General features: G+C 38.3%; 1 long non-coding RNA gene and 1 pseudogene across 3 annotated transcripts in view; one reads left to right on the plus strand and one right to left on the minus strand.

The window, feature by feature from the left end:
• Nucleotides 1–5,552, minus strand: part of LOC116461772 (BTB/POZ domain-containing protein KCTD9-like) — a 54,335-nt pseudogene extending 48,783 nt beyond the window's left edge.
• Nucleotides 5,553–6,706: 1,154 nt separating this feature from the next.
• LOC131382308 (uncharacterized) overlaps nucleotides 6,707–23,510 on the plus strand; it is a 207,170-nt gene continuing 190,366 nt past the window's right edge. For all 3 annotated transcript variants that reach the window (XR_009211679.1, XR_009211677.1, XR_009211678.1), the window contains exon 1: nucleotides 6,707–6,866. This is a non-coding gene — a long non-coding RNA (uncharacterized LOC131382308). The remainder of the gene's footprint in view (nucleotides 6,867–23,510) is intronic.

Genomic DNA, 23,510 nt, shown 5'->3' on the forward strand with positions numbered 1-23,510 from the left:
TTGACCGTTCCTCAAATGTATGCCGCTGTCGTGAATGCTGGCATGCAGTTTCAGATCTCCCGCGTCTGTACCAGGGCCCTCATTTTCCCAGCTGCTGGGAATGCTGGCTGGTCACAGCTCCCAGCTCCCTCTCTTTCTGGGAGTTGTGGGCTGAAGGGAGCTGCTCCACCGAAAGTTACACTTTCTCCTGGGGATGTTTGTGCAGTCTGCAGTCAATGACTCGTCAATTCAGGGGTACAAAGGCATGGCCAACTTGCCTTAATCTAGGACAACCCCGAAGACTCATCCAAGGTCCAGATCACAGAATTCATCACAGGATCAGCTATGGCCTCTGTTGAGGGCTTTGTAGGTCGGAATTGATAGCAGGAGATGCTGCTACAGAACTGTCCTTTGTGATGGAGGCCAGGTGGCACTGCTTACCCATTGAAAGCAAAATGGGTGCAATTATTGTAATAATGTGTCTGGAGTTGGTTCCTTCCGGTGGGTTCGTGGTCTCGCTGACTTCAGGAATGGATCTGTGGACCTTTGTGGTGAGTGTTACAGCTGTTAAAGATGGGATGGACCCAAAGAGTGAGCAGCAGCAAGATTTATTGTGAAGAACGAAAGAACAAAACTTCCACAGCGTGAAAGGGAACCTGAGCTGGTGGCCTGGCTGGGGTGGCCACTGCTGGCTGGGGTGGCCAGCTTTTTATTCCCTTATTTGTCCTCGCCCATGTCCTGCTGATTGGTCCATTTTACAAACCTCTAGCTAGCCACAGAGTGTTGATTGGTGCATTTTTACAGAGCACTGATTGGTGCATTTTACAAACCTCTTGCTAACTACAGAGCTCTGACTGGTGCATTTTACAATCCCCTTGTAAGACAGAAAAGTTTTCCAAGTCCCCACTCCACTCAGGAAGTCCAGGTGGCTTCACCTTTCAATAAGTAGCAGGCTTGGAATGGTAGCCAGGCAGCCTTTGAACTTCGGAAAGTTATGGAAATGTTTAATAGCACATCATGTTACTATAGTAAAGAGATATGGCCATTGATAAGAGTATTGCTTCATTTGTTAATATATAAGCAAAAGAAATCAGGATGAATGATCAGGGGCTGGGCGCGGTGCCTCACGCCTATAATTCTAGCACTTTGGAAAGCCAAGGTGGGCATATCACAAGGTCAGGAATTTGAGACCATCCTGGCCAACATGGTGAAACCTCATCTCCACTAAAAATACAAAAATTAGCTGGGCATGGTGGCGTGTGCCTGTAGTCTCAGCTACTCGGGAGGCTGAGGCAGGAGAATGACCTGAGCCCAGGAGGCGGAGCTTCCAGTGAGCTGAGATCGTGCCACTGCACTCCAGCCTGGGTGACAGAGTGAGACTCTGTCTCAAAAAAAAAAAAAAAAAAAAAAAAGTCACTATTCTTGCCCAGTTTTTGGATGGAGTCACTTCCCAGACACTGACTGCAGGAGAAAGTCTTTCCTGTGAGGGAGCATGCAGAAGTGCCATGCAGGTGTATGCATTAATTAGTTTCCAAGTTCTTTTCCAAAAAGCTGGTGGCTCTTTACTCAGGTAGTGCTGCACTGGGAAAACCCCACCCTGTGTAAAGCAGAATATCTCAACATTTTGAAGACTCTTGGACACAGGATCCAAGCTGACACTGATATCTGGGGACCAAAAGCATTATTATGTCTCTCAGAATGATGGCATATGGGATCTTAGGTAATGAATGGAGTCTTGGCCAAGTCCAGCTCAAAAAGGACCCACAAACCCACTCAGTAGTCATTTCCCCTTTTCCAAAATAATTAATTAGAATGGGCACACTTCGAAGGAATCCATGCTTTTCAAATGAAATTACAAGGCAATTTAGGAAATGTTTCAAATGGAATGGTAATAAAACTACAACATCAAAATTGTAAGATGTAATGCTTAGAGTGGAATTTCTAGCCTTCAGTGATTATATTAGAAAAGAAGAAAAGTCTTCTTAGAATGGACATATGTGGAAGTTGGTAGCATTCGCATATTGGTTTCTTGGCCTTTGGGTTAAGAGGAGAGGTTATATGGAGAGGCCAACTGGAAGCCTTAGAAACTGTCGTACTTCATGGTCAAGAGAGTAAGTGAAAAAAATACTGCAAGCTAGGTATATTCCAGAGATTAACACCTCTATGCAAAGACTTAAAAAAGGTAGAAGTGGTCATCCCATCACATTTCCGTTTAGTTCACCAGTTTTAATCTTACAAAAACCAAATAATTTCTGGTAGATGATGGTGGACTACCACAAATGTAATCACATAGTAGCATCATTTGTGGTTGCAATGCCTGAATATACTTTTGCTAGAACACATTAACATAGTGTTGGATAAATGGTCTACAGCTATCAGTATGGTGAATGTATTCTTTCATTATCAAGAAGAAAGTTGAGAACCAGTTTTAATTTTTGTGGATTGAACCACAGTATGCATTTATGGTCTTTCGTCTGGACTGTGCTGTCTTTCCCTCTGTTGTAATGCAGTCTGAAGGGACTTGGATTATCTGGACATTGTTCAGAACTTCATATTAGTCTATTGTATTAATGATATGTTAACCAGAGAAAATGAGAAGTACATGGTAATATAGTCTAGCTGTGTCCCCACCCAAATACCACTTTGAATTGTAATAATCCACACGTGTCAAGGGTGGGGCCAGGTGGAGATAACTGAATCATGGGGGCAGTTCCCCTCATACTGTTCTCCTAGTAGTGAATAAGTCTCACAAGATCTGATGGTTTTATAAATGGGAGTTCCCCCACACAAGCCCTCTTGCCTGCTCCCATGTAAGACGTGACTTTGCTTCTCCTTTGCCTTCTGCCATGATTGTGAGGCCTCTCCAGCCATGTGAAACTGTGAGTCCATTAAACCTCTTTCTTTTATAAATTACCCAGTCTTGGGTATATCTTTATTAGCAGCATGAGAACAGACTAATACACATGGCAAATATGTGGGAAGACACATGAGTTTCAGGGTTAGAGATAAACTGTACTTATCTCCACTGGAGAGTGAAGCCAATAAGGAAGAAGCGTAGACAAGCAGAACCAAAAGGAAAAAGGAGGCAGATGAAGCCATGAGGGAGAGGAAGACCCTGAGTGTGCCTGGTCTCCTGTTGGGCTTCCCAGTGATTTGAGTAAATAAATTGCTTTTTTTTTTTGCCGTAAGCTGGGTTGAGTTGAAATTCTGTCACATGTAATCACTGACAGTCATTGACAGTCTGCCCAGATTAATTCATTTTCATGGGAAATGTGCCCTTACAAAAAGGACACATTCTGGCCTTTCTTCTGTATGGCACATGTCTCTTAGAGACTGCACCACCTTCAAACAAGGGGGACACCTGCCCTCTTCCCTACATGTCCCCATTAGAGAGGAGAAAAAGTTAAGCATTCTTCCTCATGCAGATTGCATGGCTTTATTATCACAGACTAGGAGAAATCTCAGTACACAACTGGCTCTGTGATCTGATCATTGGCAAAAATTATGATCCCAGGTCAACCATTTTAACTAATAATGGTGATATTAGTAAGTAGTATACTTTATCCAAAAGTTTATTGCTTAAATAATTGAACAGATCAACTTATTTAATTACCTTGGGGCATATAAGTTTATTTTAGAGGATTCACCAGAAAATTACAACTCTTGAAGTTAGATGCATAATGAGGATTTTACAGAGATTTTTGTTCTCTTTTACATGAATGAGCATTTGCTAATACTTAAGTTTTTGTGGTTAAAATTATTGTGGCTAATTTCTGTGGCAGTAACCAGTTAGCAGTTACAATAAAAAAAAGATTGTTTGTATTAGCAATAAAAAAAAGAAAATGTCTATGAATAACACTAAAACGAAACCTGTGAATCTTTATGGAGAAAATGATGAGATTTATCTGAGAGACAGAAAATAATTTGAATGATGTAGACATGTGAAATATTTCTGAAGAGAAGCATGATTAATGTGGAAATGTCAATTCTTCCCAAATTAACTAAGTTTTAATGTAATTACTATAAAAATTAAATGGGATTTCTTTTTGCTTTTGGAAATTGCCAATTTTTTTTTTAGTATCACTTAGAAGAATAAACAGGTAAAATATAACAACATTAAGAAAATGCTGAAAAAGTATAATGAGGCAGAAACAAGCTTACTGGATTGTACTGAAAATATTTATTACTTATTATAAAGCATAGCAATTATATTTGTAGAGTACTGGCAAATAAGTAAAAAATAGATAATTCAGAAGAAGAATTTGATACAAATAAAATGTAATATCTGATAAATGACATAACATAAGTAATAAAGGGTAGTATTATTTAATGATTACTTATAAAGTAATTAGAAAACAGTCTGTTTAGAATTATTTTACTAAATGCTCACCTATTTTCTGATGGATCAAAAGACTGCATTTAAAAACAACAAAATGTAAATAAAAATGAATAGTCTTCTGATCCAGAGATTGGACAGGATATTTAGCCCAAAGGCAATGAAAGAGAAGACAGGTTGATTTGATTTCTTACCTAAAGAAAATTAAAAAAATTGTTTTGACTTAAAAATTGAAAACAAAACAATACAAAGTAAAAAACCAATAACAAAGAAGGAAAGTATTTTTAACAGCTCTCTAAGGAAATATCATGTTTAGTATATAAATAAATCACACAGATCAATAAAAATATATTGAGACTCAAGTTCAGTAAAAGAGAAAAAGTTGTGAACAATTCAGAGAATTACCCAAGAAACATTAAAAATTTTACTCTCAAATGGTGACTCATGACTGTAATCCCAGCCCTTTGGGAAGCTGAGGCAGGAGGATCACTTGAGCCCAGGAGTTTGTGACCAGCGTAGTCAAAATAGCGAGACCCCATTTCCACAAAAAAATAAAAAACTACATGGTGGCACGCCCCTGTCGTTTGAGCTGCTCAGGAGGCTGAGGCAGCAGAACAGCCTAAGCCTGGGAGGTCCAGGCTGCAGTGAGCCCTGATTGCACCACTGCACTACAATCTGGGTGCTAGAGTGAGACCTTGTCCCCTGGCAACAAAATAATCAGATGAATGTAAAATAAAACAATGATATACTGTTTTAAGTATGCAGTTATCAAACAGCAAATGTCTAATGCTTGAGCATACTTGTTTAAATTGTAATTACATGCTTGTATGACACTTTGATTGTATATATTGAAAACTCTCAAACTGTTAATATTGTCTGATTTGGCACTTCCAGTTCTCAGAATCTATCCTAAGGAAATAATCCAAAATGCAGATTTCCACAAAATATATAGCATCATTCATAACTGTGAAAAATAGAAACAAGTTAAATATCCACTGAACAGGAAATGATGAAGGTAAATTGTATTAGATCCATACAGAACAGCCATTTAAAATTATACTTAGAACTTTTATTGTTTGTTACAATGTTAAATGAAATTAATATTAATATTTAAATATATATTTAGAATTAATGTAAGTGGTTAAATATATTTTGTTTATCTCCAAGTGTTGGGGGCATGTACACCCCTTGAGGAACTCACCATTTTTCCTCCCATCCTTCCACCTCCACATCCCATGTCGACTCTTTAAGCATTCTCTATTTTCTTTTCTTTTCTTTTTTTTTTTTTTTTGACAGAGTCTTGCTCTGTGACTCAGGCTGGAGTGCAGTGGTGTGATCTCAGATCACTGCAGCCTCCACCTCCCAGGCTCAAGTGATTCTCCTGCCTCAGCCTCTCAAGTAGCTGGGATTACAGGCATGTGCCATCATGCCCGGTTAATTTTTGTATGTTTTGTAGAGACAGGGTTTCACCACGTTGGCCAGGCTGGTCTTGAACTCCTGGCCTCAGGTAATCTGCCTGCCTCGGCCTCCTAAAGTGCTGGGATTAGAGGCATGAGCCACCATACCCGGCAGCCTTTTCTATTTTCAACCATGCCTCAGAAAATCTGCTTTTGTTGTTGTTGGTGTTTTTTTGTTTTAAACAAAAGTCCCTTAGATCTACCACGGGATCATAAAAGCCCAGACCTTCAAAACAGCCCTAAGGTAGATACCTTGATGAGATGGATACCTGATGAGTCCACGACTAAGAAACCAAAATACAGTCAATTTCTCAGTCAGATGCTGGTGATATATACAGATAAAAGAACTTTAAAAAATCATTTATAATCTAATAATGAAAAGATTACCAGAGCTAAAGTTTGCTGCACTGACAGCTTGGTTTTGATTATGTTAGGTGATACATATTAGAAAACCAAGTAGAAAAGTAGAGTGGACAGTCAAATATACATGTTGAGGCCAGGACTTTAGAAATAAATGTGTGCGCCAGCAGCATAGAGATGGCATGTAAAAGCATAAATGGGATGAGGGCACCCGAGGAGTGAGTATAGATAGAGAAGATGGGCATACATGTGGGTATTTCGTAGTACGTGTGCCCAAGGACCCTTTTAGAAATTTGAGCCTGCTATATAATGGGATTAGTATAATGTCCCCAAATGAAAGTAATTTCAGTAAGAATTCCAGAAAAGTTTGCAGCTTTCAATACTCTGTTAAATGGCAACATAAAAAGACGTGAGAACCCATGGAAATTGTTACCAGGGAGACGTCAACATTCCAGGAATGAGAATGCATTGCAGGTCAGCTGGCTGGACCTCATTGTGACCTGGGAGCCGTGCATGATGAAGGGCTGATGGGTGAGCTACCAAGGCTAACTTTTTCCTGAGAACATTGAGTTAGGGAAGTGGCCTCTCCTTGAGGGAAGGAGCCAGATGACTTCTCAGAGAACAACAACCGTATTCAAAATATTCTCAAGTTTCTTTTGTTTCTTCTTGTCTGCATCTGATGTCCAGGACATTATTCCACAGGAAAAGGTTAATAGGAGATCAAGATCGGCCAGGTGAGGAAAGAAGGGAAGTGGGAACTTGACTACATGGGTTAGGAGAGGGGCACACACAGGTACATGGGTAGCTGAGAAAGGAATTGTACAGAAGAAAAGGTAACTTTGGTACAAGTTGATTAAAAAGGTAAGAATAGGAGTGCTGTTCAATGATGGACTGAAGACATTCCTCTTTCTGCCCTTCCCAATTCTCACTAAATTGACAGTAAAATAAGTTAAACCATAAGATTTTAGAGAAAGAGAAGAGGCAATAATGGACAAGAGATGTAAACACATTTTTCTAAGATTGAAAGCAGAACAGAGGAAGATGGAAACCCAGCGCTGCTGATGAGAATTGAGACCTTTTCGGGATTTAGTAGCAGCAGGCTCCATGGAGGATGAGGTTAAGTCATGGGACTAAAAGCAGAGGGGGTTACCTGAAAGTTTCTGTCATACTTTCTGACGCCATCCCCCGTGCCCACCTCCCCACTGAGAAGCCAACCAACCACGCTTGCCTGCCTCAGGAGTCAGAAATCATTCTCTAACTACAGAGAATTTAAAATGGAGAGGGTGTGGTTTTAGAAACGTAGATTATCTGATGCATTTGACCACACAGAAAATAGTTTTGACAAGGATTTACAATGTGTGGGAGACCCTGAGACTTTCTAATTAGAAAAAAAAAAGCAAGAGGCATTAATAATTTTTCCAAAATCCAGAAAACAGGACAAGAAAGACCTTTCTTAATGCACTCCCAATGATGGAAACACTCTATCATGATTTAGTTTACAGCTGGGCTAGAACTACACTGGGAGGATGGTGGAGGAGAAGAAGGCTACAGACGGGTAGAGGAGAGATGCCTCTTTTCATGATTAGTTTTATATTATTTGATTTCTTAAAAATTTTTTTTTTTTTTTGAGATGGAGTCTGGCTCTTTCTCCCAGGCTGGAGTGCAGTGGGGCGATCTTGGCTCACTGCAACCTCTGCCTCCTAGGTTCAAGCGATTCTCCTGCCTCAGCTTCCTGAGTAGCTGAAATTACAGGCACCTGCCACCAAGCGTGGCTAATTTTTGTATTTTTAGTAGAGACGGGGGTTTCACCATGTTGGCCAGTCTGGTCTTGAACTCCTGACCTCAGGTAATCTGCCCGCCTTGGCCTCCCAAAGTGCTGGGATTACAGGTGTGAGCCACCATGCCTGGCCTGTTTGCATATTGTTGTGATAACAAATTGCATTCCAGCTGGGGCAACAGAGTGAGACTCCATCTCAAAAAAAAAACAAAAAAAAAACCAAAAAAAAACCAAACTAGAACTTCAAAATTGTAACGAGGGGAAAGAATTGTATGCTGTCTCTAGGCTCCTCCCATGCCATCTCAGTTTCCTCAGCATCTCTATTATTTACAATTTAGCATTGTAGCCATTTTTGGAATCTCCCACACCAAGTTTTGAGGAACTTCAAGATTTAAAGGCAGGTAGAAAAAGATGAGCAAATCAAAGAGACAGAGAAGTGGTCAGACATGTAAGATGAAACCAGGAGTGTTTGAAATTAAGAAGGAAATTGTTAGCAGCCAAATGCTGCAGATGGGTCAAATGAGTAACTTTCTCTGTCTTAGCTTTTCCGTAAAGATTGTTTCTCCAAAGCCTCCCACATACTGCTCACCCGCTCCCATCCCAGTCTCAGACAGGTGCCACATCATGTACTTTCATGGCAGCTGTAATCACTCTATACCTGAGTATCTCTCAGCTGCCCCTACAGTTCTAAGTCTCTTAAGGGAAGGGATCATATTCTCTATGTATTCATAGCTAAGCTTTACATAGTTAATTCTACTGCGTATTCAATTTCACATTCTGCTTTTTCTTAATACTTTTTTCTAATTAAAAAAGTAATATAGATTTAATTTTGAAATTTTAACATTGTAGAAATATAAACTACAGAAGGCCAAAGTTCCCTTACCTCCCCACTACCTGCCTATGACTATTGTTAAAAATTTATCTTTTTCTCAGACAGTATTACATAAAATACTTAGGTTAACATATTATCATAAACATTTTTAGTGTTTGTATATACATATGATCATTTGCAGTACCTAAAATTCAGTGTTATTAAAAATTTAGAGCCAGGCACACTGGTATACACCTGTGGACCCAGCTACTCGAGCGGCTGATACCTCTGGGAGCATCACTTGAGTCCAGGACTTCTGGTCCAGCTTGGATAATATAGTGAGACCCCCATCTCTAAGAAACAAAAATAAGAAATTTAGGTTATATCTATGTCTTACCATTAGAAATGAAGTTAGATGGATATTTTGTGTTACAGGTTTGTTCATATTTCTGATTCTTTACATTCCTAGGAATGTAATTATTTGATCAAAATGTGTACTTTTAAGACTTTTATAGTACTAAATTAAAGTGGTGGATAGTGTTTTTCAAATCTTTTATCTTTCATGACATTTTGCTCAGTCATTTGATCAATTACTATAAGAGGTATATTAAAAATAATGTTTTGAATTTTCCATTTATCCCTTTTTTCATTTTATTCATTTCATGTATATTAAAGCTTTTAGGGGCATATACCTTTACATTTGTTATATTTCCCTGATTTATTAACCCTTTTATCATTATAAAATTTCCTTTTTGGACCTAATAATATTCCTTGTCTTAAAGTTTATTTTTTCTGAAATTAATATAGCCATTTTGGCTTTCTTTTGATTAGTGTTTGTATGATATTCTATCCTTTTACACTCAATTTATGTCTTTGTATTTGAAGTGTGTTTCCTGTAGACAGTAGGCAGGTCTTCCTTTTTAAAATTAATCTGTCTTTAGGGATGTCTAGACCATTTACATTTGATGTGATTACTGATACAGTTATATTTAGTTCCATCACTTTGCTATTCTTCTATTTGTCTTATCTGTCTTATGTCCTTTTGTTTTGTGTTAATCAGGTATTCCTCTATTAGCTTTTTAGCATATATATATATATATATATATATGGACAAACTATTAGCTATTTCCAAAGAAATGAGAAAGAGACACACCTCAAACCATTTTTTTTTTTCTGAATAAAGTGGGCAACAACAACAAAGTTGGAAATTCTGATTTACTCTCATATAATCCAGAGCTAGCTGGTAAAGCAGGAAATAGTATTTTCCTTCTCAATCAACTTAATGTAGAGCCCTCCTTATGTTTTGACATTATATGTATCAAAACATCACTATGTACCCCGTGTTGTTGGCAACAGTACATTGCAGTATGAGTATGCACACTGGAAATAGAAAGCAAACTCATATTTTGTGCCTTAACATCTATTTGAATTCAATTTCATATATTTACCTCTTCCACTTGATTATGGGGTCTTGGCTGGGCACCCTAGACTTATGGCTTAGGGGATCAGCTAATACCCAGTCCAGGATAGATAACTCCACTTGTATGTTCATTGGGTGTCCCATGTTGAAGCATTGACTCTACAAGGTCCACTAGCCACCAAAAAGTTTTAATCAAAAGAATAATTACAGCAAAATCCTCTAGTAGTACTCTACTGGGGATTGCTACAATTTTTACACAGTATTCTAATTGTGCACATCTGAGAACTGCTGACTTTGCTGGGTCATAAAGTTCAAGTGGCAGAGTTGCATGCTCTGCAACGAACAACGAACAACAGGCCTTCTCTTGCTCTGAGCCCACTCATGTTTGACAGTCTTTTAGAATGCTCAATAAATAGGTCAGCATATCACACCCAAGTATGGTACATGTTTTTCTTAAAGTGGGCCACAAAATCGATCAATACTCTGTTGGTGAGATTAATGTGCAGCAAATTGCCTTTCATGTTGAAAGGGATATTCTAGTATGACTCAGACCATTGGAGTCCATAGAAACTTTACTGACCCAGCCTCTACATGGAATTTGTTTTTCTTTTTCTTTTTTTTTTAAATTTAAGTTCTAGGGTACATGTGCACAACGTGCAGTTTTGTTACATATGTATACCCGTGCCATGTTGGTGTGCTGCACCTATTAACTCGTCACTTACATGAGTTATATCTCCTAATGCTATCCCTCCCCCCTCCCCCCTCCCCCCACCCCATTACAGGCCCTGGTGTGTGATGTTCCCCACCCTGTGTCCAAGTGCCCTCATTGTTCAATTCCCACCTATGAATGAGAACATGTGGTGTTCGGTTTTCTGTCCTTGTGATAGTTTGCTCAGAATGATGGTTATTTTTACAATCAAACCATCTGGCAAAGGGCTAATATCCAGAATCTACAAAGAACTTCAACAAATTTACGAGAAAAAAATCAAACAACCCCATCAAAAAGTGGGCAAAGGATATGAACAGACACTTCTCGAGACATTTATGCAGCCAACAGACATGAAGAAATGCTCACCATCACTGGCCATCAGAGAAATGCAAATCAAAACCATAATGAGATGCCATCTCACACCAGTTAGAATGGCAATCATTAAAAAGTCAGGAAACAACAGGTGCTGGAGAGGATGTAGAGAAATAGGAACAATTTTACACTGTTGGTGGGACTGCAAACTAGTTCAACCATTGTGGAAGACAGTGTGGCGATTCTTCAAGAATTTGTTTTTCATCTGTTGGCATGCATCTTGGTGTCTGCTACATCCTGCTTATCAGGTTCATTTAGCAGGATACAGTAGATCAGTGCAATGTCACGTGGGAAGTTGAAGCCTTTGGTTTTGGAGAGGTGAGATACCATTGTGTCAAATTTTTGAAAAGTTGTGCTTCTGACCTTACCAAATGAAAAAAAATGCTAAGAGCTAAGACATGGAATCAACCTAAATGCCCATCAATGATAGACTAGATGAAGAAAATGTGGTACATATGCACCATGGAATACTGTGCAGCCATGAAAAATAATGAGATCATGACATTTGCAGGGACATGAAAGGAGCCAGAGGGCATTATCCTCAGCAAAGTAATGCAGGAACAGAAAGCCAAATATGATATGTTCTTACTTATAAGTGGGAGCTAAATGATGAGACCACATGGACACACATTGGGGAACAATACACACTGGGGTCTATTGGAGGGTGGAGGTTGGGACAAAGGAGAGGATCAGGAAAAATAACTAATGAGTACTAGGCTTAATACCTGGGTGATGAAATAATCTCTACAACAAACCCCATGACACAAGCTTACCTATGCAACAAATCTGCACATGTACCCCTGAACTTAAAAGGTTAAAAAAAGTTTTTTTTTTTTTTTTAAAATGATAAATGAGATGGATATACTAATTACCCTGATCTGATCACCATATATGTACCAAAACATCACTATGTACCCCATGAATATGTACAATTATTATTTCTCAGTTAAAAATGAATTTTAAAAAGTAAAACCCAAAATATTTCTGGTAATTTTGTTTCAGGGGATATAAAAAAAGCATTTACCAGGACAATATCTGCCACTAAGTAATAGGGGTTTTGTTGCTTTTTTTTTTTTTTAATACTGTGATTTGATCCCAATAAAGAGACCACATCTGGAAGAGCAACTCCAATTAAAATTATCACCTAGTTATCAATGATTTAATGCTACTTCCCAAACTCCAGTTGTCTTCTTGCATAGACCAAATGGTGATTCAAATGGTGGTATGACAGGAGTCATCAATCTGTATCTTTGAAATTATTTATGGTAGAATTAAATTCAGAATTTTCCATAAAGATATATTACTTTTGATTTAATATTTTGGTAGGGAGAGGGAGATACACTGGCTCTTCTTTGCATAATTCTTAATATATTAGGAAGCCAATGTGGATGTTTGTCAGCTGCTGATTGTTTATTCCAACCATATACACAGAAACTAAAAAAATATCTGAAGCATAGGTTCAGCATCCCATTGGGCCAACCATGCGGTGGACTTAGGTTGTAACTCCTTTTGTCACGTGGCTTCCATGAACTTCCACTGTGATCTGAAGATTGCACTAAGTGTTCTAGATTCACCAGAATTAGCTTTAGGTCAGAACCAGTAGATAAGAAGATTCAACATCACACAAATGTCAATGATGACTCACATATGTGGTCATTTGATTGGTGACCATATTGATGGTCAAAGGTTTTTCATTGTTAATAGTGTTGGTTCAACTGGATATCAATATAGAAAAGTGTCTCTTGACTCTTGATGCACAAAAATAAATTGCAGATGAATCATAGATCTTGATAGGCAAAGTAAAACAATAAAGCTCTTAGAAAAAAATAGAGACAGTTTTCATCTGGGAGGGGGAAAACATCTAAACAATTGCCTAAGAAATCTAGGCAGAAATTTCTTAAATAGTATTCAAAATAGTACACAAAAAGATCCAATTATAAGGGGAAATTGATAAATTACTGTGTTCATTAAAATTATTAAAATGAAAAGGCAAGCTTCAGAATGGGACCTGTATTCATAATATATAAAGAACTCCTACGGCCGGGCGCGGTGGCTCATGCTTGTAATCCCAGCACTTTGGGAGGCCGAGGAGGGCGGATCACGAGGTCAGGAGATCAAGACCAGGATGAAACCCTGTCTCTAATAAAAATACAAAAAAATTAGCTGGGTGTGGTAGCAGGCACCTACAGCCCCCAGCTACTCGGGAGGCTGAGGCAGGAGAATGGCGTGAACCCGGGAGATGGAGCTTGCAGTGAGCCGAGATTGCGCCACTGCACTCCAGCCTGGGCAACAGAGCGAGACTCCGTCTCAAAAAAAAAAAAAAAAAAAACTCCTACAAGTTAATAAGAAAAAGGTAGAATGTCCAGTAGAAAATGGATAAAAGAACCCAAAAAAGTATATCCAAGGGGTGGGAAACATATAAAATGTTGGTCACATTTACTAGGTATCAGAGAAATGCAAATTAAAACCAGAAATTGATACAAATACACACACACACACACACACACACACACACACACACACACACACACATCCCAATTCTAGTTTTGAAAAAGTAGCTACTGTAAAAGTCAAGTGTTGTCAAGGATGGGGGTAATTGGAACTCTCTCATACACTGCTGATGGGAATGCAAATTAGTACAGCCACTTTGGAAATTGTTTGACAGTATTTACTAACATCGAATGTGCATATACTTTATAACCCAGTGACTGGCTTATATCCTAAAAATGCATACATATTTCCATCCAAAGACTTGCAAATAATAAAAATAATGAAAACTGATGAGCAGACATGTATGCCCCTGTGAATTCTCAGAGTAGAATCCTAAACTCCTGCATATTCATCTGTGTCTCATTACATTTTTCATTTTCATTTCATCTATTTTTTTTTTTTTTTTTTTACAAATTTTTACCATTTTCATCACATTTTAAATTTCTTATTCTGGCTTGTTCTCTCCAGATAGCAGTACTCTGTTATTTTATAGTAGAAAATTCAAAAATACGTTTTACTGAGAATGCCAAATAGTTCTCTGAAGTTTCCTGTTGGATGCTGTAGTAGATAACTTCCAGGTATTCGCTCTTCATTTGATCTTCCAGAAGGACCATATCTTTCACTGTCTTGCAATATTATTACCTAAAGCCTCCACACTAGTTTTTCTTTACTATTGACTGTCAAATATGCTGAATCTTCAAAATCACTGTATCACAATATAACAGTATGTGAAGATTGTACTTGCCCCTACTCTCTGCACTTGGTTTATGGTTACATTCACTTCTAGAATCTAACATTCATGAATATGGTCCTCCTCTACTAAGGAGGCATTTGAAACCCACTGCTAAATTAATTGATATTTTGGGCCAATGTATATATGATACACTACAAGTCCCAGAGGATACAGTACCACAACTGGACTTCTTTATACCGCTCCCTGTCCTGATAACTCATTTGACATGAGCATGGGATATGGCTAATAGTACTTTGAAATGCACACATTCATGACTATCACAATATAGCATGTAGCCAATAGCTTTCTATTTTATGGCTTTAGAAAGCTATCATTTTCTTAGCCTTCTTTACTTTTTTTTTTCTCTACTAGCACTAGCAAGTGGCTTTCCTTGGAGAACTATTTTTATAATCGGTTTTTCAATGTTGCTTTATGTAGAAGGTGAACTGAGAACTAACAAGCTACTTTGGGATGGGAGCACTGGGCTGTCAGATATGCTCATTCATTGCCTAAAGGACTAATTTCAGTTCACCAAGTCTACATGCAGTACCAATTTGTGCTTCAGTAAATTTTTAAATTTGAGAATTTCTGGGATACTGTTTTTTCCTTTTTTTTTATTATACTTTAAGTTTCAGGGTACATGTGCACAACGTGCAGGTTAGTTACATATGTATACATGTGCCATGTTGGTGTGCTGCACCCATTAACTTGTCATTTAACATTAGGTATATCTCCTAATGCTATCCCTCCCCCCACCCCACAATAGTCCCTGGTGTGTGATGTTCCCCTTCCTGTGTCCATGTGTTCTCATTGTTCAATTCCCACCTATGAGTGAGAACATGTGGTGTTTGGTTTTTTGTCCTTGTGATAGTTTGCTGAGAATGATGGTTTCCAGCTTCATCCATGTCCTTACAAAGGACATGAACTCATCATTTTTATGGCTGCATAGTATTCCATGGTGTATATGTGCCACATTTTCTTAATCCAGTCTATCATTGTTGGACATTTGGCTTGGTTCCAAGTCTTTGGTGAGGAAACAACAGGTGCTGGAGAGGATGTGGAGAAATAGGAACACTTTCACACTGTTGGTGGGACTGTAAACTAGTTCAACCATTGTGGAAGTCAGTGTGGTGATTCCTCAGGGATCTAGAACTAGAAATACCATTTGACCCAGCAATCCCATTACTGGGTATATACCCAAAGGATTATAAATCATGTTGCTATAAAGACACATGCACACGTATGTTTATTGCGGCACTATTCACAATGGGATACTGTTTTGAAGGTAAAAATTAATTCGGTCATTTCCTTAATCGCCTGCCAATCTAATTTAAGTTGCTACTTTCTCAGTGGAATCCCAAGATCATTCAGGAATAAAAGAGACTGAGGTATTTTGAAATATAAATGTTGAAGACTAGATTCTCAGCAGAAAACTATAATCGTCTTTGATTTTAGGATCCGGCTTATTTATTTTAAGTGCTGTCTCTTTAAGTCTGTTCTTCATCTCCTGCTTAGACCAAAGAATCAATCATGTTTTTTGTTCTTTTAGGGTCTGGTCTCAGCCCTCAGAGAAGACTTATTTTACATGATTTCTTATTTTGTTTCACAGTTTTTAATAGGAAAGAAAAAAAGGCATACAAATTTACTTGGTCATAGTTTTACATGACATGGGAGCCTTCAGAATGAAAACCCAAAGAGACACAGAAAAGTGTCCATTTGAAAAAAAAATGATGCAAAGTATTTTACATATTGATGGGCTACATGTGAGTATTTGCTACATGCATAGAATGTGTAGTGACCAAGTGAGGGTATTTGGAGTGTCCATCACCTTGAGTATTTATCATTTCTATATGTTGGTAACATAACATCTCAAGTCCTCTATTCTAGCTACTTTGAAATATACAATACACGGTTGCTAACTGTAGTCACTGTACTCTGCTATAGAATATTGGAGCTTATTTCTTCTATCTAGCTATGTGTTTGCACCCACTAACTAGTCTCTTCAATCCCAGCCACAAACCCTTCCTAGCCTCTGGTATCTTTCTATTTTCTATCTCCATGAGATCAACTTTCTTTCAGCTCCCACGTATAAGTGAGAACATGTAATATACGTCCTTCTGTGCCTGGATTATTTCACTTAATTACCGTCAGTTTCATCCATGTTACTGCAAATGATATGATTTTATTTTTTTATGGCAGAATAATGTTTAATTGTGTACACATACCATATTTTCCTTATCTGTTCGTTGATTCCATATATTTGCTATTGTGAATAGTGTTGGGATAAGCATGGGAGTGCAGCTATTCTTTTGATATACTGATTTGTTTTCCTTTGGATAAATACCCAGTAGTGGCATTGCTAGATAATATGGCAGTTCTATTTTTAAAAATTGTCCATGTTTATTGTTAGGTTCAGCAATATATAGACAGCCATGTAGAAATGTGATTAGACAGAAAGGGTATCATCTAATACTAATATACTACTGAGGGGAACACCCAGCAAGACCTGTTTGTTTAGGTTCTTCTTGGCCCATTTCCACATACTTTTAAAGAGAATTACATGGCCAGGCCTAGACATTGCGATGAGATAAATACATCTTCAGTGCCCTCAGATGTGTCTTCCATATGTCTGGCACCCTTTCTTTCTTTCTCTTCCCTTCTTATGTCAATAAGTACAGCTTGATATTGTGGGATACCTCTAACAGAGTATTGAGTGTTTTAATGGTAGAGTTTGAAGTTTTGTTCCTTGTTATGGGAGTGGCACTGTGACCATCTGCTAATAGAACTAAAGCCATTTAGAACAGCTGATATTCTCCCCTTTCCTCCTGCTGGCCCAGTTCAATATGTAGTCTCCAGATATCTAGTTTGCAGTTTCTTAAATGAGATACAATGGGTAACCTGATCTGAGTACTTCTGCTTTTTCCTTTAAAGATAAAATCATAAAACAATCTTATAAAATCTTCCAAAAAAGTAAGTACATTGAACTTTCCCATTCTCCATGCCTTAAGCCAGTGGTCAGCAAACTTTTTCTGTAAAGGGCCATATAATAAATATTTTAGACTTTACGTATTATACAATCTGTGCCGTAACTACTCAACTCTGCTGTGTCCTATGAAAGTAGCCATAGACAATACACCAACAAGTGGATGTGGCTGAGTTCTAATAAATCTTTATTTACTAACACAGGCAGCAGGCAGATTGGCCCACATACTGTAGTTTGCAGACACACCTGATGTAAGCCCAAAATTCCTTATTCTTTTGGGTAGTTCTAGTTTCATCTTCCCCATGTGCTTCAGTTCCTCTAAAATGAAACACTATGAAAAAAGTGTTCCAGTGTCCAGTGATGTAACAAAATAGAACTCTGTGAAATTTTAGACCTCTTAGGGAGTAAGTTATTCTCTTGCTATCACGCCTAAACCTTAACTTTTGAATTACTTAAAGCTATTTCTAAGGCAGCATTTCTGGTCCCGGAATATGACTTCTGGAACTAAAGACAAGACACTCTCAAGAGGGGACAGATGCTCCCAAATTGTACTCACCATCTGGTCAAACAGAGTGGGAATCAATTGTCTTTGAGGGCAAGGTGTGAACACCTGTTCTTTCTTTTGTATGGAGGATTTAGTATTTCAGGTAAATATCAAAAGGTGTATTTGCCCACCACTATGGAATTTAAGCCTATTTTTAAAGCATGAGCAAACACATCCTCAAGTTGGGCCATGGTCAGTTGATTTATGACTCAGGAATGCTGAATTCCCACGTTGGAAGCTGACCAACAGTTACAATGTTCTCTGCGCTGCTGGCTGCTTCCCACGCAGATAATTACCAGAGGCTAATTTACAGATGCCAGTGGGAACGGAAATGGAGTGAATGGCTGCCTGCAGAGCTAGGAATTGGATTTTATCAGGAGTCATGGAGAAGCGTGTTTGTTCTCAGAGAAAGAAGTCCAGAAAAGTGACTCGTTGAGAAACATGCCAGCAAAATGAGTTATCCAAAGGGCAGTGCAGTATTTAAAGCATTGCTTTAGAGTTAGACAACCTGGGCTAAAATCCTTATTGCCCCACTTAATAGGTAGAAACCTTGAATCAGTTACTTAACCTAAGTCTCCATTCCTCCCCTGCAACATCAACATAATATTAGAATCTATCTCAAAGTTGAGATGATTAAATAAAAAAATGCATGTAGAGCATCTACCACCATATTTAGAAAATAGTAAATGATCAATAAAAGTTAGTTATTATTATATTCTAACACTTCCAGTCTTGGGGTTATCACAAATTTTGTTCTCTATTCAACAATCAGGAATACACATTTTACCTTCCTCATTTGCTCAAGGTTATTGGAGATTCTGAGAGTCTTTGATAGCTTATCTTGTAGAGTAGAAAAGGGAGATTCATGAATTTAAGTGAATTCCCCAAGATTAGAAATGAGTGGAACCAGAATTAAAACTCACCCAACTGACCTGCTTTTTAATCTAGACATTCTCAAATTTGAGCTTCTCCAGAAGCTGCACTTATCCTCTTCTACTCAGCTTACTTCTCATGTTATTCCAGCAATCTTAGCACCAAAAATTGAAGCTATAAATAGAGTGACCTTTGGCAAATTATATCCTCCAATCTCAATTTTTCATTTATAAAATAAGCAGCTTGGTATATAGAGATGATCCCTGTCATTTCTTCCAATTCTAGAATGTAAACCCAAAAGTTTTGTAGAGAAACTCATCACTGAGGTGAACAACCAGAGTCATGGAAGTAGGTAGGTCATGGTCGACCAGTGCCACTATCTTCGTGAAGACATCGATAATCAGAATTAAAGTCAAACTCAGGATTGTGACTATTGCCAAGACCAGGTTTCTTGCATCCACAAAACATCCTCGCTGTTTGTATTTGGTGGCCAGCATGGGCTATCTCTGGAATTTCCATCATGCTGTCACAAGAAGGACCAGGGAGCATTTGAGGAAAACTTAAAGTGGGTAGTAAACCAACTATGCAAATAGGAAAGTATGCAAGTGTATTAGTCTGTTCTCATGCTACTAATAAAGACATACCTGAGACTGGATAATTTACAAATGAAAGAGGTTTAATTGACTTATAGTTCAGCATGGCTGGGAGGCCTCAGGAAACTTAAAATGATGGTGGAAGGGAAAGCAAACACCTCCTTCTTCACATGGTGGCAGCAAGGAGAAGTGCTGAGCTAGAGGGGAAAGGCCCCTTATAAAGCCATCAGCTCTTGTGAGAATTCACTATCATAAGAATAGCATGAGGGTAATTGCCCCCATGATTAAATTACCTCCCACTGGATCCCTCCCATGACACATGGGGGTTATGGGAACTACAAGATGAGATTTGGGTGGGGACACAGTCAAACCATATCAGCAAGTGTCTTCTTTTTTTTCCCACTGAACTTAGGCAAATTTATTTTACCTTGGAAATTAAGGTCACATAAGTTCTTGAATTCACAATAAAATAATATTACTTAGAATTTAATCACACATACGGTCTACTTATTTTGCCTGTTACGTTTCTCAATGTGCGGGACATTTAAATTGATGTACCTCATATTTTAGAAGGAATTAAGTAATGGAGCTAAAGAGGGCTACCTAGTTTTCTAAATTCCAGTATGATACTCAAAACTCTAAATTAAGATAATTTAAAAAATAGCGTGGAGAAAACAAATATTTAGCAAGATTATTACTATAGAGCTGTTTAGAATTGTTAATTAGATGTGGATATTGTTGATGAGTTTAAATCATAACTAAATAATTTAATAAATAAGTAGTTCTATAGCATATAAGAGTAACCAAAGTTTATATTTGGAACAAACATTATCCTCAATACACACACTTCAAAATCAACAGAGATTTTTAGATTTAGACTTATATTTTTCTTTTTAAAAAAGATAGATAATTGTCTCAAAAGATGGATCATTCTCTTTAATGTGAGATACACTGTTTCACAAAAGAAGATGTATGAGTAGCCTGAATTAGGCAGTTGATATTCAAGTGATAATTTTCTATGGTGGAGGCCATCATATTTAGGCTATACAGTGTTGTAGTTAAGAAAGTGGACTTTGGAATCAGAATTGCATTTGATTTTGTTCTGTGAGACCTTTGATAAAGTATTTGACCCATCTAAGCCTCCGTCTCTCCAATGTGAAATATAGAGAGTGATTGTAGCTAGTATTTCATGGGTGACATTGAAAGAATTGAGATAATGACATGTAACTTGCTAGGCACAGCATTTGCCAAGTGCTTCGTGCCTTTCTCACTGGCTGCCTGGCTTCGAGAAACATCTCCAGCTTCCTCTTTACAGCAGCCTTCCTGCAGGGAGGGAAAGGGGGCTTTGGGATGCTTCTGCCGACTTTGTCATTGACGGTCAGAAGCCAGTAAGCAGTGAGCAGGTGACTGTCGTAAGCCTGCAGGTGTGGTGAGTCCTTTAAATGCACTGATCTAAGCTTTTCAATTTTGTATTTGAAATGAGATTTTTTCATGTGGGTGTAGAATTCACTTCTTGGGTTTGGTGGATATTTTAAACCATCTGCATTTGCCCACTTCTTTTCAATTTATCTCTCTGATTAATCTCGGTAGAGATATGTCTTAGACAATTATATCTGATGGAAATTATGTTCTTGGAATTTTAGCTATAGAGTTCCTTATAGAGTTTCAAAGTTTTGGAGAAAAAATGATTACTATCTTGAAACATTAATTAGAAGTAGTGTATATTTTTGTCTGTTTATATAAAGATATCCATTGCTGAATTTTTCTTTGAAAATTTGAATTCAGTAATTATATAATATTTTTAGCTCAATTGACTAACCTATTTACTATAATGGGGATAAATTACACTTTTTAATTAATTAATTAATTTATTGAGGCACAGTCTTGCTCTGTTGTCCAGGCTGGAGTGCAGTGGGCAGTGGCACATTCTCCACTCAATGTAGCCTCTGCCTCTTGGGTTCAAGTGATTCTCATGCCTCAGCCTCCTGAGTAGCTGGGATTACAGGCATGCACCACAACACTCAGCTAATTTTTATATTTTTAGTAGAGACAGGGTTTCACCCTGTTGGCCAGGCTGGTCTCAAACTCCTGATCTACCTGCCTTGGGTTCCCAAAGTGCTAGGACTATAGATGTGAGCCACTGTGCCCACCTACTCTTTTTATTATTATTTTTTGAGACGGAGTCTTGCTCTGTTGCCCAGGTTAGAGTGGAGTGGTGCCATCTCGGCTCACTATAACCTCCACCTCCTGGGTTCAAGCGATTCTCCTGCCTCAGCCTCCCGAGTAGCTGAAATTACAGGCACTGGCCACCATGCCCTGCTAATTTTTGTGTTTTTAGTAGAGACGGGGTTTTACCGTCTTAGCCGGGCCGGTCTCTAACTCCTGACCTCGTGATCCATCCACCTCGGCCCCCCAAAGTGCTGGGATTACAAGTGTGAGCCACCATGCCCAGCCTCTTTTTATTTTTATAGATAAAACTTGAAATAAACTTGGAGTTCTTTAGAGTTCTTGACATAAATATATGTCATTTCATTGTACTGGGGTGGAATTCTCTTTTTTGTCAGTCAACCAACTTGACAGTTTATTCACAGATAATGAGGACGTATGCTCAATTTGCCATTTTTAAATTGTAATCATGCAATCAAGCATGTTCAGAAAAAAATCCAGTAGGCAGTGAATGCATGATAGGTTATTTAGGTCATGGCTTTGGATAAAAGAGTTATTACTTTTGCAAACAAATGATCCCTTTTTATTAATGTCAGTGCCACTTAACATTCTATTACCTTTTGATACGTTACCTTGTGACTTTATTTTTTCCAGCTTTATTGAGGTATAACTGGTATTTAAAAAACTGCATATAATTGTGGCCGGGCGTGGTGGCTCACGCCTGTAATCCCAGCACTTTGGGAGGCCGAGGTGGGTGGATCACAAGGTCAGGAGATCGAGACCATCCGGGCTAACACAGTGAAACCCCAGCTCTACTAAAAATACAAAAAATTAGCTGGGCCTGGTGGCAGGTGCCTGTAGTCCCAGCTACTCGGGAGGCTGAGGCAGGAGAATGGCATGAACCCGGGAGGCAGAGCTGGCTGTTCTAACTGGTGTGAGATAGTATCTCATTGTGGTTTTGATTTGCATTTCTCTAATGACAAATGATGAGATTTTTTTCATATGTTTGTTGGCTGCATGAACGTCGTCTTTTGAGAAGTGTCTGTTCATGTCCTTTGCCCACTTTTTGATGGAGTTGTTTGTTTTTATCTTGTAAATTTGTTTGAGTTCCTTGTGATTCTGGATATTAGACCTTTGTCAGATGGATAGGTTGTAAAATGTTTTTTCCCCACTCTGTAGGTTGCCTGTTCACTCTGATGATAGTTTCTTTTGCTTTGCAATAGCTCTTTAGTTTGCTTAGATACCAATTGTAAATTTTTGCTTTTGTTAACAATTGCTTTTGGCAATTTCATCATAAAATCTTTGCCCATGACTGTGTCATGAATGGTACTGCCTAGATTTTCTTCTAGGGTTTTTATAGTTTTGGGTTTTACATTTAAATCTTTAGTGTATCTTGAGTTAATTTTGTATAAGGTGTGAGAAAGGGGTCTAGATTCAATTTTCTGCAAATGGATAGCCAACAAAATTTTAAGTGCACAATACCTTAACTATAGGTACTTTGTCATACAGCAGATCTCAGGAACTTACTTACCCAGCATAACTTTAACTTTATTCATTTGTTTATTTCTTGAGGCAGAGTCTCACTCTGTTGCCCAAGCATAGTGCAGTGGTGTGAACACAGCTCACTGCAGCCTGGATCTCCTGGGCTCAAGTATTCTTCTTGCCTCAGCTTGCCAAGTATTTGGGACCATAGGTGTGCACCACCATGCCTGACTAGTTAAAATTTTTTTTTTTTTTTTTTTAAATTATACTTTAGGGTTTTAGGGTACATGTGCACAATGTGCAGGTTTGTTACATATGTATCCATGTGCCATGTTGATTTCCTGCACCCATTAACTCGTCATTTAGCATTAGGTGTATCTCCTAATGCTGTCCCTCCCCCCTCCCCCCACCCCACAACAGTCCCC

The sequence above is a fragment of the Hylobates moloch genome, unplaced genomic scaffold (assembly GCF_009828535.3).
Source record: "Hylobates moloch isolate HMO894 unplaced genomic scaffold, HMol_V3 SCAFFOLD_22, whole genome shotgun sequence".
Lineage (NCBI taxonomy): Eukaryota > Metazoa > Chordata > Mammalia > Primates > Hylobatidae > Hylobates > Hylobates moloch.